This window comes from Sylvia atricapilla, chromosome 6 (genome assembly GCF_009819655.1).
Source record: "Sylvia atricapilla isolate bSylAtr1 chromosome 6, bSylAtr1.pri, whole genome shotgun sequence".
NCBI classification, from domain to species: domain Eukaryota; kingdom Metazoa; phylum Chordata; class Aves; order Passeriformes; family Sylviidae; genus Sylvia; species Sylvia atricapilla.
Window position 1 is genome coordinate 53,292,588 of NC_089145.1, and position 15,619 is coordinate 53,308,206.

General features: G+C 33.2%; 1 long non-coding RNA gene across 1 annotated transcript; it reads left to right on the forward strand.

Moving 5' to 3' along the window:
• Nucleotides 1-8,620: 8,620 nt before the first annotated feature.
• On the forward strand, nt 8,621-12,544 carry LOC136363232 (uncharacterized). The gene is made up of 4 exons (XR_010743940.1): nt 8,621-8,684; nt 9,964-10,273; nt 11,090-11,234; nt 11,498-12,544. It is a non-coding gene; the product is annotated as an uncharacterized lncRNA (long non-coding RNA).
• Nucleotides 12,545-15,619: the final 3,075 nt, after the last annotated feature.

Here is a 15,619-nt window from a genome sequence, read left to right on the forward strand (position 1 = left end):
TTGCAGACATCCATCACGTTGCATATACTGTCATTCATTGTGCAGTCATTGCAGGTGTTGGAAAGTTTCAAGGGATTAACCCAACCAAAGATTGAGATAACATGTCTGACTGCTGCATTAGACTGATTTTATTTACTTGAGTTAGTGAAGCTGAGATAGAAAAACACTCTTTTTCCTACAGACATGCCCTTTCTCTGTTTTCCTAAGTGAAGTATTTTCAAAGGTTTCTAGAGTTCAGGAAAGAGTTTGAATGTGCAAACAACAAAATCTTTTAAAGAATGCTGTGAAAAATAAAACCCTGCAGCTGCTGCAGTGCAGGATGTTCTGAATCTAATGAGACTGAATAAGTTAATTCTTGAAAAGCTACAGTCTATCATGCAGCTTTTCAGGCCCACTTAGTGATCGATATTTTGGAAGGACTTGAGCTGTCCTGACAGCAAGATTTGCCTCAAGGACCAATTAACCATGGAAATCTTTGGAATTTTCTCTTTTCTTTTTTGCTTAATTTTTAAATTTCTCAGAAGAATCTTTTAGAGCATAAAAAATTATAATAAATGTTATAAATTACTGGACTTCCTGGAAAATGTATTATAAATGTAATATATCAATTTAGTACTTAAAACATCTCATTTACATGCTGGAATTGTTCAAGTGTTTGAGATCTCTTGATGCTGAGACAGTATCTATAAAAAAATGTTGCCTAAATGTACTGTGAATTGTATAATTTCAAACAACACAGCACACAATAACTAAAGACTTCATACATACTTTGCAGTGAATAAAACCATAGTAATACTAAATTTCTTTTTTCATTTCTACTAAGTTGTATTAGGATTCTGCAGATTCTTGAGCTGTCATAGAATTTCCTACAGAACTTATCCGTTCAGGAGAAACTTCTATCCAGGGTTTTTTGGATGATTTTTCCCTTTCCCTTTCCCTTTCCCTTTCCCTTTCCCTTTCTTTTTCCCTTTCCCTTTCCCTTTCCATCTCCCTTTGACACTTAATCTGAAAAACCTGAGCTCAGTGTGGAGTGTCATCGTTCTGAATTTCCAGATAGAGACCATAAGAATAGTTTAAGGAAGCATGATTTTCTAAGACCATGCCACTAAAAATGCCCCAAAATCTTTAATAACACAGTCACAGAATCTGACATCTTTCCAATGTATTATATAAACCAAGACTTTAAGGAGAGAAACAATCATTTTGCAGCTATAAGAGATCTGACACTGTAAGTTTTCTTTGTCTAGTGGGAAATTCCTGTAAATGTTTTTTTCTTTTACATAATTACATGCTGCTGACAAGGTGGTGGCAGTTACAAATGCTCTAGTAATCCACTGCATTATCCCTGGGGAAGACAAGAAATTTCAATTTGAAGAGCACACACTCCTGAAACAATCAAATGTCTGCCCCCTGAGATTTGAGATGGTTGTATCTGCCACAACATGGCAGGTTGCTTCCCCCAAGGGCACACACAGCCTGGAGGCTGCTGCTGTCAGCTCAGTGGAATCTGCTAACACAGGAATCAAGGGGAGCAGTCTGTGTGCCTAATAGAATTCGCTTACAGCCCTAAGCCTAGACTTGGTTAACATATCCACTTTGGATGCCATGCATCTCCAAATGACAGTGGGTATTGAACTATGTTTTCCTTAAAAGCCTTCTCCTTTTTTCTCTTTCAACATAAAACCTTTACTGCAGAGACCTAGTTTTTAAACTTTCTTCTCATAGTTATTCCCTTATTTATCTTTCTTCTGAAGATATCTGGGGCTTACACTATGAATTATTAACCTTAACACTTTTTTTCCTCTGGAGTTCTTGATAGCTTTTGTACCTTTTAAAAACCAACACAGAGTGAAAAACTGTCATATTTATTTTCCCTAGGATTCTCCTTCAAAGATAACAAGAGAGATTTTAATATCTTTCTTTCTCTTTTCTGCTGAACTGGAGTAAATTTGGTGGCAGCAGTGAGGAAGGTGAGTGAGTAAATGAAGTAAACTTCTGTTTATTTCTGGGTTACTAGAAGAGTTAATTTATTACTTATTAATAATAATTCAGTGTGGATTTGAAACAGCTCCATATACCATAGCTAATGAAGGTGAATTATTATTTTAAAAATATTAAATTCTTTCATCCTACATAACTTACAGACTGAATAATTCTTAACTGTTTACTATTATTTCAGCATAGGTTCATTGCACCTAAATTTACCACTTTTGTAACACATAAAATATATGACAATGCCTGCCTAGTACTACTTCTTTAGTAAGTTAACAGAAAACTGCTCTTTAATGGGTAAGTAGCATTGAAGGCAAAGCTTTGATTATAGTATCTTAAAAAATGAGGAACTGAAAATTCACCTTCCATGGATTTAATATTCTTCAGTTATATCTTTTTGCATTTCTCATTTTATAGTCTAAATTCGTAAGTGGAACATGCTCAATACTGAGTCACTTTGGACTGTGTGAATTTTATATTGAGATTCATTTCAAAAAAGTTATCAAGGTTTGATATTGGGACATTAAAATTATATAAAAGACTTGAAAATTATTTAAGGAAGCATCCTTATTTTTTAATATAATTTTTAATATAATTTTTAATATAATCCTTATTTTTTAAATCGGGTTAAACAAAAACCTAAATAATTATTTCAGATTTCAAATATTTATTTGCTTGGTCTTACTTAGTACTGGACCTGCAAAATAAGTAATCTGATGTTCCCCATAGGGCTTTGGACTGTGAGGCCTTGTTTACCTCTTGATCTACAGCTGTCTTTGATGCTCTTTACAGGGTACATGGTCCTTGCAGAGAATATTTTTTAAAAGTATGTTTCTGTTTCCTTCATCTTACATTCAAGAGATACTATAAATCACAGAAGTTTCTAGGCTGTATCAATTGCTTATAAGCAAAGAATACAGTATATTAGAAATACTAGTTCATCATTCAGCTTCATTTGAATACCTGGTACAATGTCTTTGAAACTACTTAAATAAGCCTACCAAAAAACCCTAAATGCAAGCCCAAGTATATTGTTTAAATTCTATATTCATTTAGTTAAATATATGAAATATTTGAGGTTTCTCTAGGCATCTACTAGATTTGTAGAAAATTAGCTGTAGAAGCAAATGTGTTTTCCTTGTAATAAAGACAAGAGACCTTAATTTTTTTTTTAGGTAAATTCAGGTATTGAACGGCTATACAAGTATCTTCATTTTATACAGGACATTTGATCTCTTCTTGTTACTTTGCCATCCTCAGTAAATATGAATTTATCATCTTGCATTTTTTACTCAAATTTCTTCCCTAATTTCTGAAAGCAGATGGTTACAGTCATAGGAGCACAGGTTGTGCCAGCCCAGGGCAAAGGTAAGTGGTGACCCCATTCTAATGTAAGAGACCTCTTACATTAGAATTTGTGCTCCAGCACCACTGAGTTTAATAACTCAGGCAGAAGTTACTGATATATATATGTACTGTATATATACGTAAAAGATCTCTCACTTCTATAGTGTCATTTATTTCTTTATTTTGGAATCACTCTCCAACACGCAGAGTTCTGGCATAGAGGAGATTTCTATTCCATCACGTTCTGCACAAACACAGAACAGTGTCATCCCAAAAAAGGCAGATCAGAAAGAAACAAACATGGGAATGCTGGAAAGCAGAATGGTGTTGGTTAGCATGAAACACGGTGCCCTCCATGAAGTAGATTGTAAAATTTTTATTTAAAGCATCACAGTGACCAAAGTACTAAAGAAAAGATTTGAAGGAGAAGTAGCCTGTCTGGAATATTTACACCATGAGAGATAGGACAAGATATATTCTGTTGTTAAGTGCCTTGCTTTGCCTTAGAAGTTGCCTGTCTAATCCAGTCATTTTATTATTAGACTGATTAGTATTAATTTAATTTTTTGTTGTATTTTTGTAGTATTCATTTAATTTTCAATTTAATAATCAACAATAAAAAGTTTGCCACAATATATTAGTCTTGATATATTTTGAATATATCAAGTTATGTTAACATATTGTGAAATGTACAAAGATTTATTTTCTCTGATTTTTTTCCCCAAACTACCAGAAGAACACGTGTAAAACACGCGCCCCCCCCCCCCCCCCCCCCGCTACAAAATTATGGAGTGAAAAGCAAAAGCCAAAACTTCTACTGAGAGAGATATTTGTATTTATAAATTTAAATTCTAAGATTTTATTTGCTGTCTTTAATTCATTTGCAGGGAAATAAAATGTGAAACCTCACTAGTTTCTTGTAGATGAGGTCTGTTTATTCAAGAACACCATTACACAAATGACAAAGCTTTGCTTTGCTTAATAAGGATAAGAAATTTAAACCGGATATACAGCAACCTTCTTTTATCAAAGTGGGTGTCCATGGCTCTTTGAACTTTGAGCTTTTAGAAATAACAATTCCAGTAAGGCAGTTATAATATGCAGCTCTTTGTGAGATTTCAGTTCTGATTGCTGTAAAGGTACTAAGAAAAAGAATAGTAAAAATAGAGTTTAAAAAACAAACAAAACTCTAATGTTACAATAACTTATTGTTATCTTCTTTGTATACATAGAACCCTGCTTTTTGCTGTGTGGAAACAGAGTTATCCTGTGAGCTCTTTAAAATACTGATGAAGCAGATGCTGCTTTGTCTCCTCTCTGCAGCATCTCAAGTCATAAGAGCAGAATTCTATTAGCAGTAGATCAAAATTTGGAATTTTTAATTTGCTTTAGGTCATGAGTCTCCATGAATGAAGTAGATAATGGGTGATCTAATAAGCATACAATGAGAAATATCCAGTCATTTTGGTCAACCACAGCTCTTCTTGTAAACTAAACCAAACATGATCTAAAATTATCTTGGAGCTGTTGGTTATTTTGAAAGACTGAATTTAAGGTTTTGGTTTTTTTTTTAGGATTGTAACTCCATTTGCAAATAGAATTAGAAATCCATGAAAAACAATAATTATTTGGAACATGTTCCAAGTTTGAAGGCTCTGAAAAAGTTGATGTGCATCCAAAACTGATCAAAATGCTTCCTCCCTTATGGGAACCTTGTCTCAATCTACAAGTTTACAACTTCCTCATGAATGTTAGGAATGTTGTGGATGTGTCATTATTATTAGTTTAGTAAGCAAATACACAATGACATTTTCTCTGACACTGTGCAGAGTACTAAAGATGGGAGTTTGGTTGGGGATTTTTCACAACTTTTTTCAACACAGAAGACAACAAATTAGACAGTTACATATGCCTATGTAGTTACGTAGAGCTACTTTTATTATGTAGTTTTCATGGTTCCAAAGGATATAAATTTCTCCTTTCTCTAGATTTCTTTTTTTTCTTTCTTTCTTTTTTTTACAAAGGGAAGGATCAAAATCTCAGTGTAGGAGAATGAAGCTTCAGATCCCAAAGATTAAGTTATAGCACTGTTCCATTTTATCTGAGAAAAGCTTTTCTTATCCATGGTGATTGCTTTGTGTCACAGAAACTCAATCATCATGAAAAGTAAAAACTGAATACAAATACATCAAATTTCAATTCAGTACCCTTAAGTGCAAGATGATCTTTCTACTATTGGGAGTCTTGGTTTGATATCTTTAGTTTAAATTACTCTATTTGCACAGAATAATACAGATATCCCATTTCTGGAAAGATCTAGACTTAAATCTTTTTTTTTTTTTTTCTGAGAGTTTAATTAATTTGAAGAATCTATATTAATGTGAAGTAGAAAACATTAATGATATCACATTAGTCAGAGCAGTAATTCATTATATCTTGACTTTCAAACCTTCTGTCTGACCTAAATACAGTCCAGTTTCTCTCTAACATCCAAATAATTTGTCTCAGAATCTTCATGTCACATATATCTGTACATTTCTTTGAATTAATTTAAATTAAAATTTCTCTGCCCCAAAAGTACTCTAATTATGCCTAAATATAAACATGAAATCACATTTGAAGGGTGAGATATGAAGTTAGTGCTTGTTACCTTATAGGAAAAATTAAGTCTTTTCTTCAAAAATAGACAACCTAATAATATCAGAGTCAGACAATCATACCTGTCCATCGTGCTGTCTGTTTACATTAATTTAGTTTAGTATCCTTAAACATACAGCACATACCAAGACTAAACATGTAACAAATATATCTGCTGGTTTGTGATGCACAGACATATGACAAAGTTGATAACGAAACAAACAAAATAATTTTTTGAATGTATTCTTAATTGATAAGATACCGGGACTTGATATTGATAAGATTTTGAGCTAGACCTGCAAAAGAGAAAGTATATTGCATTAAACTCCTATGCTCTCTGTGGCTCAGAACAGGCAAATCCTTTCTGTTGCTTGCATTCTTCCTTCAAATTATATATATCATTGCAGATACTTCAGTTCACATCTCTGCTGATGCAAATTAGCATTAAAACATCCAAGTGATGTTGTTTATATAAACTGAAGAACTGACATTAACTTTTAGTTCCTAAAATGAGCACAAATTTGACAACATATTTGTTGTGCACATGAACATGACAGACAAAAAGGGAACACTTTGTTGCTTCCAGTGTTAACAGTGTATTGCTACAGTGCACAATTGAAAATAGATTTTTCTTTCATTTGAAGTTCAACTTCAAGAAATAAATTGTGAAGAAAAATTGTGAAGAATAAATAGATCAAATTTCTGAGATATTGTCATACATGTTTTTAAAAAATACATGAAGTTTTGTTGGAAAACTACAGACATATACCTTTTTAATATATATTTGACAATGGAACAATATTTTTTTTGTAGTTTATTTCTTTAGTTTAGTAGCCTTGTCTCATAGATGAAACATATGAGACTCTAGGGTAATCTCATAGTTTTTAATTGCACTAATATCTTGGTGATGAGTACTCAGAAATGAGCAATTTCTCCTTGTTTTACCTTTTCTTTTGGGGATTGGAGAAAAGTAGTAAGTATTAACAATCATTCACTTGATCAGGGAACTCTGATTAAATTCTTCAATGTTGTAGTGTCCTTTAGGTTTAAATTAATTATTGAATTTATGCCAAAGAAAAGAGGTCCCCACTAAATTATGAGGAACTCATTTAGCCCATTACACAATTGGAGACCTACAGTAATCAAAAGAAAATACATAAACAAACAATCAAACTTTTTTCTGGGATTTATACTAAAAACAAAAGAAATCCTTAATTACAGAAATACCAGTAATTCGTAGTAATTCCCATCTGTACAACTAAGAAAAGAACACAGGTTATTTCAGGTCTTATTATTTATAGTTTTTATTAGGACAGCACTTAGAGGCAAATAAACAAAGGAACTTGTTTATGCCAGGCAAAAGAGTATAATTTCCTTTCATAAAGTATTGATCACAAATTAACATTAAGTACACAGAATATGGGACATCCTTAATATCATCAAGATAAAAAATATCAGAAAGAATAAAGGAATCTCACAATTTTTTTCTTACTATTTTTTTCAAGAAGTACTTGTTAATGAAAGCTAAAATCCATGGAGAAAGGAGGGAAGATAAAGAGCAGGGTTGCAGATATAGAATAGGTAAAAAGACAATATGGAGAGGAAACAAACAGGCTGTAGATGAAAATGAAGAGTTTCTAAAAAGCACCTCTAAACCCTGATCAGAGAATGTCTTTATTACTGCTGGAACAGGGAGGTCTCTGACCACCCAGCCAACATTAGAATCTCTCCTCATGCAGGAACTGCTCACACAGGCCTATGAGTATTCTGTCCTAATATCCACAGCTGTAAAAGATAGTCATGAGAACTGTCACTGATGCAATGTGATATCCCAGGCAAATCTGTGGCTTTAGAAAGAACCATGTTGTATTAATTAATAACATTGTCATTTATTCCTTCTCTGTTTTATTATGTTATATTTCAGTTTTGCTTTATTTTTTTTCTTTGACTTTTTTATGCATCAGGGCTACTTTTTCATAGAACTGTGTTGAGGAGGTTTCTGTATATATTGCTATAGTGATGAGTGAGAGAGAAAGTGCTTGTTTATGACACTATAGATTTTCCGTTTTTCAGAAAAAATTCTTCTTTCACGTCTGAGGTTTTGGGGGAAAAAAAGAAAGTCTTCTAATGTTTTTGATTCAGTGTTAAAACAACACACTTTTATTTAGCTCCAGTACATGATCAGGCAATCCTTCTTCAAATCCATTCTCCTTTCTCTTCCTATCTAATTACTAGCATTAAAATATATCTTCATTTGTGTTTCTTCTGTTAGGTAATACTAGAAGTGAAATCAAATTGAGGATTCATTTAAAGTAATTCCATAAGCACATCAAGCCTTAAGCTCATAAGGTCTTGGATAATTCAGGAAATCTTTGACATAATTTTTATGTAATACAGACTGTATTGAAGGTTCATTTTTTCCCTCTCTTTAGAAAGAAAGTACTGAATTTTTTGTATCATGCTGCAAGATTTAAAACCTCGTGTACATATAATGTTTTGCATACATATAATATTTTCTGTAATAAATACAGATTAGAATCAGACTCTTTGAAGTAAATCTAATAAATCACCTGAATGACATCACAACTGATATGTTTTAGAGTCATTATGTGTAATTGGCTAATGGCGTATCAACTCTTGTGCTATTGAATCACCCGCAGGGATAATTCCTGTGAGTCTTGACCCTCAAGAAGGATTTCTCTTTAGAGGTAAATTATCTTTATTTTTTTAGTAAAGAACACTAACTAATTACTTTTATTTAAATTCATTTGTAAAGCAATAAATCTGTCTTGAGATCTCACTGCATTTCAAGTGATAAACTTGATGTTCTCTGATGCCTTGAATTTCCCCCTTGAGCCAAGAAAGGTGATGAGAAAAGGAAATGAAGCCCCAAAATCCAGAGTTCATGAAACACAGTATTAAAAACATATGTAGCTTATACAGAGAGGATCTCAGTCAGTGCTCTCTATTTGGGAATTACCATAAAAAGGCTAATTTTTTTTGTTCAAAAGGAAAAGTATAAACTCAAGGCATAGAAGAGTTCTCTGGAAGTGTGGAAGGTAGCAGATATTGGGATCCATTGTCTAATATATAGTGGTTCTCAGAAAAAGAGTATAGAAGCTAGAAAAAAAATCATAATGCTTAATGTTGTCCTGTAAGAAGACAAAAACACATAGCATAGTTCAAAATATTTTTTCTTCTCTCTGAATAGCTCTATATTTCATCTATTGATTTGCAGCTGTACCTTTAAATAGGTGTTTCTTATTGATTATTGAAAATTTCGAAATTTTTTTAAAAGTTCACCTAATGGGCAATTTGGAGTTTATAAACTCACATTTACTATGCAATAGAGGAATAAATTGAAAAAAAAAGGAAAGAAAACCGTAATTTATTTTTGTTTTTAAAGCAAAACAAAAGGGAAAAGAAAATACATTTACTGTTTGAAGATATTTCACAAAAGTAGGCATTTCAAAACTACTCTATATCTTGTTTCAAAGTAATAATTAATAAGATAAAGATATTTAAATCAAAGATTTAAGAATAAAATAAATACTTAAGACCATGACATTAAGCTTCAGAATTACTGGTTTCTGTTAATTAGTTTCCTTCAGTTGCTAGCTTTAGAGTGTTTTAGTAGAAATGTGTGCTTTTAATTAAAACACAAGACCTTTCTGGATGTATTTCTAGGTAAGGAGTAAAATTTGTAAGTGGACCACACATTCCAAACTGATTTGAGGATATCATTACATTTGAAAGTTATTTTCTTTCCTCATCCTAAAGGTTAACAAATTCACCTTGGAATTAAATTATCAATTTAATAAAACAAATTACTGTATTTTATTGCCATAAAATTGTTATGCAGTATGGGTTACGTAAGTATGGGGCACAAAGTATAAAGTATGGGGTTTACTCTAAAAAGCCTACTGCTTTCTGTTCAGTTCCACATTGACAAGTGCCCATCTTTCCCATTTATTTTTCTCTCCCTAGGCAGTTTGAAGTAGTAGTGTGATGTAAAAACCTGAGTAATTGGAATATCTCTTGATTTCAGTGAAGCTGGTAGAGCTTTTGGTTTTCCAGTGAAGGTTGGAATATAATCATCAGCTGCAGTGGAGGAACAGAAACTGAAAAGGTAAAATTGCATTATTATGGAAAAAAAGTCTTTCAGCCTGAGTTGCAAAGATGAATCAAAGCTTTTAGCTCAAAGAAAAAAGCCCTTTGTGCCTTGGAAAAATAAGGCTGATGTGAAGAGGACAAGAATCAGCTTTTTTAAAGGAGCTGTACTTTGGACTTTAACAAGGTAAACAGTGTGATTGTTAGAAACCGTGTCAAAGTGCTGAGATGTCCAATGGAACAAGAAAAAGTATTTACCATTAATCTCTCTGACTCATCCTTGTTACTAAGTGCACAAAACAATAATTGTTAAGAGTTTGGGAAATTTTAAATTACTAGTTTATAGAGAATCAAGTAGGCAAAAACCAGAATATATAGCTGTCCTTAATTTCTAACAACCTACCTCAGTAATGGCTCTGTATGACTACAGGGCCAGATAAATAACTACTAATAGCAAAGTTTAACCAGATGGTTTTTGGGAAAGTTATGCTAATTGAGTTTGGCCCACAAATTTGGTTTTGCTGTTGCTGATATATGGAATTATTCTGTTGCTGAAATATATCTGTGTGACTCTCAGTGCTAGCCTTTCTACGCTTTATTTTTCATCGGGCTGAAAATTTGAAACTGTGGTGATGACAAGGATTTTTAAAGGCTGGGAGGAGGTGGCTGCTACTTTGAAGCTAATAGTACATGCCTTTCTTCTGTTCCTGGTAGATTGCCCTTGTTTTGCAGTGAAATGCGTCACAATTCCTTGTCCCTTGATGTAGGAAGTACAGGTTTATGTTAGATGGATATACGACCTGGACTGGGATGTTGGCAGCCAATGGGGCTGCACTGTGGTGAGTGTAGTCAGGTAACATGCCACTGGATCTGATATCTTTGACACAAGATCATAGAGAGGCTGATCTTCACCTAAAATCAGCAAGTCTTCTTTGTTTAGTGGCATTTTGAATAGTCCATACATGTTTTTGTGTAAATGTACATGTTATATGGGTGTTTTCAGAACTGTTTTGACACTGATTCCAGAAATTAAAAATGCCATAAAGAAGCAGATGATACATTACACTTTGTTGGGATGAAAAACATCAGACACCATTATGTTCTTTTAGACCAAAACTAATGAAAATCCCTTCTTTGTCAAATTGAAGGTACATTTCTCTACTTTGTTTGGGGTTTTTTTGTCTCCATGGGTGAAATTTCTGACTATCAGAAAATCATTGTCATAGAATGATATCATAGAAGAACAGATAATTGCAGTAATTTCAGTGCATAAAACTTATTTCTATATAATTTAAGAAAGGTGTTTGAAACTTTATCAGTACATTAAAAACAGCAAAAATATTCCAGGGTAATTACTAATGCTGTACCTCATATCTCTTTATATTTTTTTTTTTTTGTTTTAATGATGCAGAACTCTGGAGGTCAATTCCTATTCTGACACTACACTACACTACATCTTGCCTCTGCAAATGGAGATAAACAATTGAAGGCCATGTAAAATAAAATCACTGTTCATATAGGCTGTTTCTCGTATCTAGGAACTAAGGAAATCATCACTGAGAGCAATTTTCAAGAAATGTGAGATGAAAGAGAAGATTTACATGTTTGAAACATCTCTTCTGGGTTTTCTTTATAGTCTCCCTTAAACACACTAGAGTAATATGAATAAAATATATTTCAAATGTCTAACTAACCCTGACTTTTTCTATTTCCGATATATTTCCTTGCACTACCAAATAACAAACAAAACATTAGAAGCCTGATTCACTCATTTGTAGGTGATCTATGATGCAATCTGTAAGTATTTGCAAATTTTTCTTCTCAGTCAGCACTATAAACAACACAATTCTTTGAATATGCTTCATAGATAATATATTCAGGTTTGATTTATTTTATGAAGGTTTTGTAGAAGCAAAATATACCTAGGAGGTGCAAGGAAAAGTAGGACTTGCACAAAAGTAACCGAATCATCTCTTTTTACACCACTCTAAATTCTTACTTTAATAAAGAAGTGAAATTACAACAGAATTGATTGTATTGTTCTTTTCAGTTCAGTTCACTGAATTTTCTACTGATATATAGATAGTACTGGAACCATGAGGACAAAAATCCCATTGCAATATCTATTATTTATCCTAAGTCAGAGCTTGTGACAGGCCTTTTTATATTTGTTATCTTTCCTTCCATGTCCAGGCATAACTTGGAAGCTTCTATCTGCTAAACATACAATTGTTTCATAGCAGATGACAGCCATAAAATAACTCAAAGTATACTTACACTGCTTCTGCCAAGATTGCAGGTTTTATACACTTACTTTCAATATTTTCTTGCTGCTCTTTCCTTGGCCAAATAAACTCTGTGGTTCCACAGTTCTCATTTTAGGGAGAGGTGGGACCATTGTATTTGGATATGTTTATGTTTGAATTGAGGAATAAAATAATGGCATTATCATTCAAAAATTAAATTGCAGAAAAGACCTCTTCTGTGTGCTATTTTGTTGGAAGCAATGGACTGGGCCAGTGTTATTTCAGTCCTTGATGTAACAGGTAACCCCTGAAGTGTGACTAAAAGCTCAGAAAAATACCAAGATATAATACTATAAACTAACAGACACATTTGGGGATTTAGCTCAAATTTTAACTTATCTGCTGGAGAAAAGCTCTGCTCTCTTACACAGTGAACTTGGATGCTTCTCTGCAAGTCAGGGATGCTTAATAGGTACTGAAAGTTCAATGAGTGACTTTTACACAGTGAGTTATTCCAACGCTCTGTATCTACATCAGATCCATTCCTCATTTGTTCCTAGATTTGTGTAGCCTACTAAAAGTAGTAGCAGAAGAAGAAACCAAAGAAGCTCCTCTTGGGAGGGAAGGGGAAAAGGAAGAGAAGATAAACTCACAAATTCAAACCCAAAATGACTGAGTGATTATAATCGCTGAAGCATTAAAAGTGGATTTTTTTTTTATTCGTCTTCTTATTTACATTGAAATCAGTAATGTCAGACGCTAGATGGATGCACTTCTCTTTGTCCATGAAGTTGTAATTAGTTCAGGCAGATTCTTCTTATTTTCTTCAAACATTGTCTTCAATTTTCTCAAGTTCAAAGATGCTGTCTTGTTCTCCTAAGCAAAGAAAGAAGCAGAAGACATTTGTAAGAGGAACAGCTTGTAAATTCCCAAGGAATTTCTGGGCATCATAATATTATTAAATGGTTAGTGTTTGTCAACTTTGGTACTCAGTTAGATGCTTTTTACTTTGAGACTTGGCTTTGCACAAGCCTTAGGGAATCACAAATGTCAGAACTGGGCTACAGTATAGCTTTCTTGCCTTTTTAAACAGTGTCCTGTGTTAAACTGTCTGGCACATCTGGTAAATTTCAAAAGCAGAAGTAAAAAGGCAACTCTATGTAGGAAAAATGTGAGAAATAAATTCAGAAGCACTATCCTTTTTTTTTACAGACAGAGAATATCACCAGAGCACAGTTGGTATTTTTCATTATTGAGAACATGCAGCAGCTTAGTTTCACCAAGGCTAATTGATTTTCACAGCTGGTGCATGAAAGGCTAAAGATGATATGAAATTTGAAAAGGACCCTTGTCTAGCCCCTGAAGCTTCTGGCATCTGTGGAAACAACAGAAAATCTTTGGAACTGGAATTACTAATATATCTAACAATAAAGTCAGGTTTCTGAGATATTTAAGGTATTCACTGATCTCTACATAATGCTGGTAGTTACAAGAAGCTGTATCCCTTCTCTTGAGAAAATCTCACACATCTCTCATTTTTTAATTTCATTTTACTATCAAAAGGTTGAATAGGTTTATGACACATGTGACATAATTATCTACAGAGGGCAACATCTTTCTGAATAAGCATGTTTCATTATTCGTTACAAGGAAAACAGATCATGCAGCTGAGAGAAGTCTGTTATAGTTGATCAAAGGAAGGGTTTGTCTGAAAAAAAGAAAAGTCCACTGTGGAAGGGATTAATAAAGTGCTGCTGTAAAAGTCACTCTTTCATAGCACTTAAACTTGTTCAGGATATCAAATTTCTTCATGTGTGGCCAATCTTCCTTACCACTGATAAAAGAAAATCCATGGGATGCACACATTAAGATTATTGAGGTTTAAAGACATACCCCGATTTCTTCCTGGATACTAAAGCTTTTTGGCTGCTTTTAGATGCTTAAAAGCAACTCTCTTGATTCATTTGGTATCAGCATTCAATTCTAATGAGAATAAAGATTTGTACCCGTTAATTTATAAAAAAGGAGGGGCAGATCTCAAACTGTCAAATGTCTCCAACTTGCAGCTATGCCATGGCTTAGAATGAAGACCATAATTTAACAAAGTCTCACCTGCTCTAGTTGATTGATTAATAAATAAATCATAATTAATCTTACCCTTTACCTCTTGGTAATTCATTACTATCTTTCAGCATGAAGCATTTCTTACCTTGAAAATTACTTTCCATAAAAATTTATTATGTTAATTAATACACATATTTTGTGAAAACACCTAAGTCAAGGAATTTCATATAGTTGTTACAAGCTGCTTATTGAAATCATGCATAATGGAAATTGATGATTTTGGGTGACCACAGATTTTAGAAGACTGGTTAAGAAGATTTTCTATGAAATCCACTCTTGTATTTATGTACACCCTCCCCACTCCCACCGCATTCTAGCTCCGTAAGATAAACTTTGAAGTCAGTGAGAAGGCTCTACAAGGTGTGCTATTTGGATATTGATATGTTGATACAGTAAGGATACAAAGTGTACTGTAACTCTAGAGGCAGTTTAGAATAAAAAATATACAAAAGTCCCAAATGTAATGTGAACAAGACCTTAATAAAATTACATTGTGACATACAAATGATCGCTATCAATAGATATCAATGTTTAGACAGAGGTTTATAAAATGTTCAGTAACTGAAATGTAACATTTATTTTGTCACAGAAACATAACATGAATTTGCCATACAGGCACTTTCCAAATATTTTGCCCATGAGTTGCAGAAATCCAGACAGTTTTTTGCTAACCACTTCCTTTTTCACTATTTAGGCAAATATGGCTAAAGCACAGGTGAGAGGCACTTCATAGCTGGATTTTCTTCCTCTTAAATTAAAACCCAAAACAAACCTGAACCAAATAAACAAATAATAATAATAATAATAAAAAAACTAAAAAAAAAAAAAATCATAAACAAAACAAAAAAACCAAACCCTTAACATATATAGTTTGATGGTGCAGTGTCAGGAATTTTGAGTATGACATTAGAATTTAACCTGGATTACACCTCACAAGACCCAGCCTAAATTTGTGAGATCAGCTTTGTGCCATCTGAGGAGTCATCTGGTTCAGTACTAAAAGATGTTCCAGTTGAAACTGAGGAGCCTAATTCTTATACTTAAGATACAATTTACAATAAAAACAATTTGAGGGAATTTGAGCTGATCATTTGGCTGGCAACTTTATGATAAGGAATCCTGTATTCAGCCAGTGGTTACCCAAGGTCACTTGGTTCACAGGT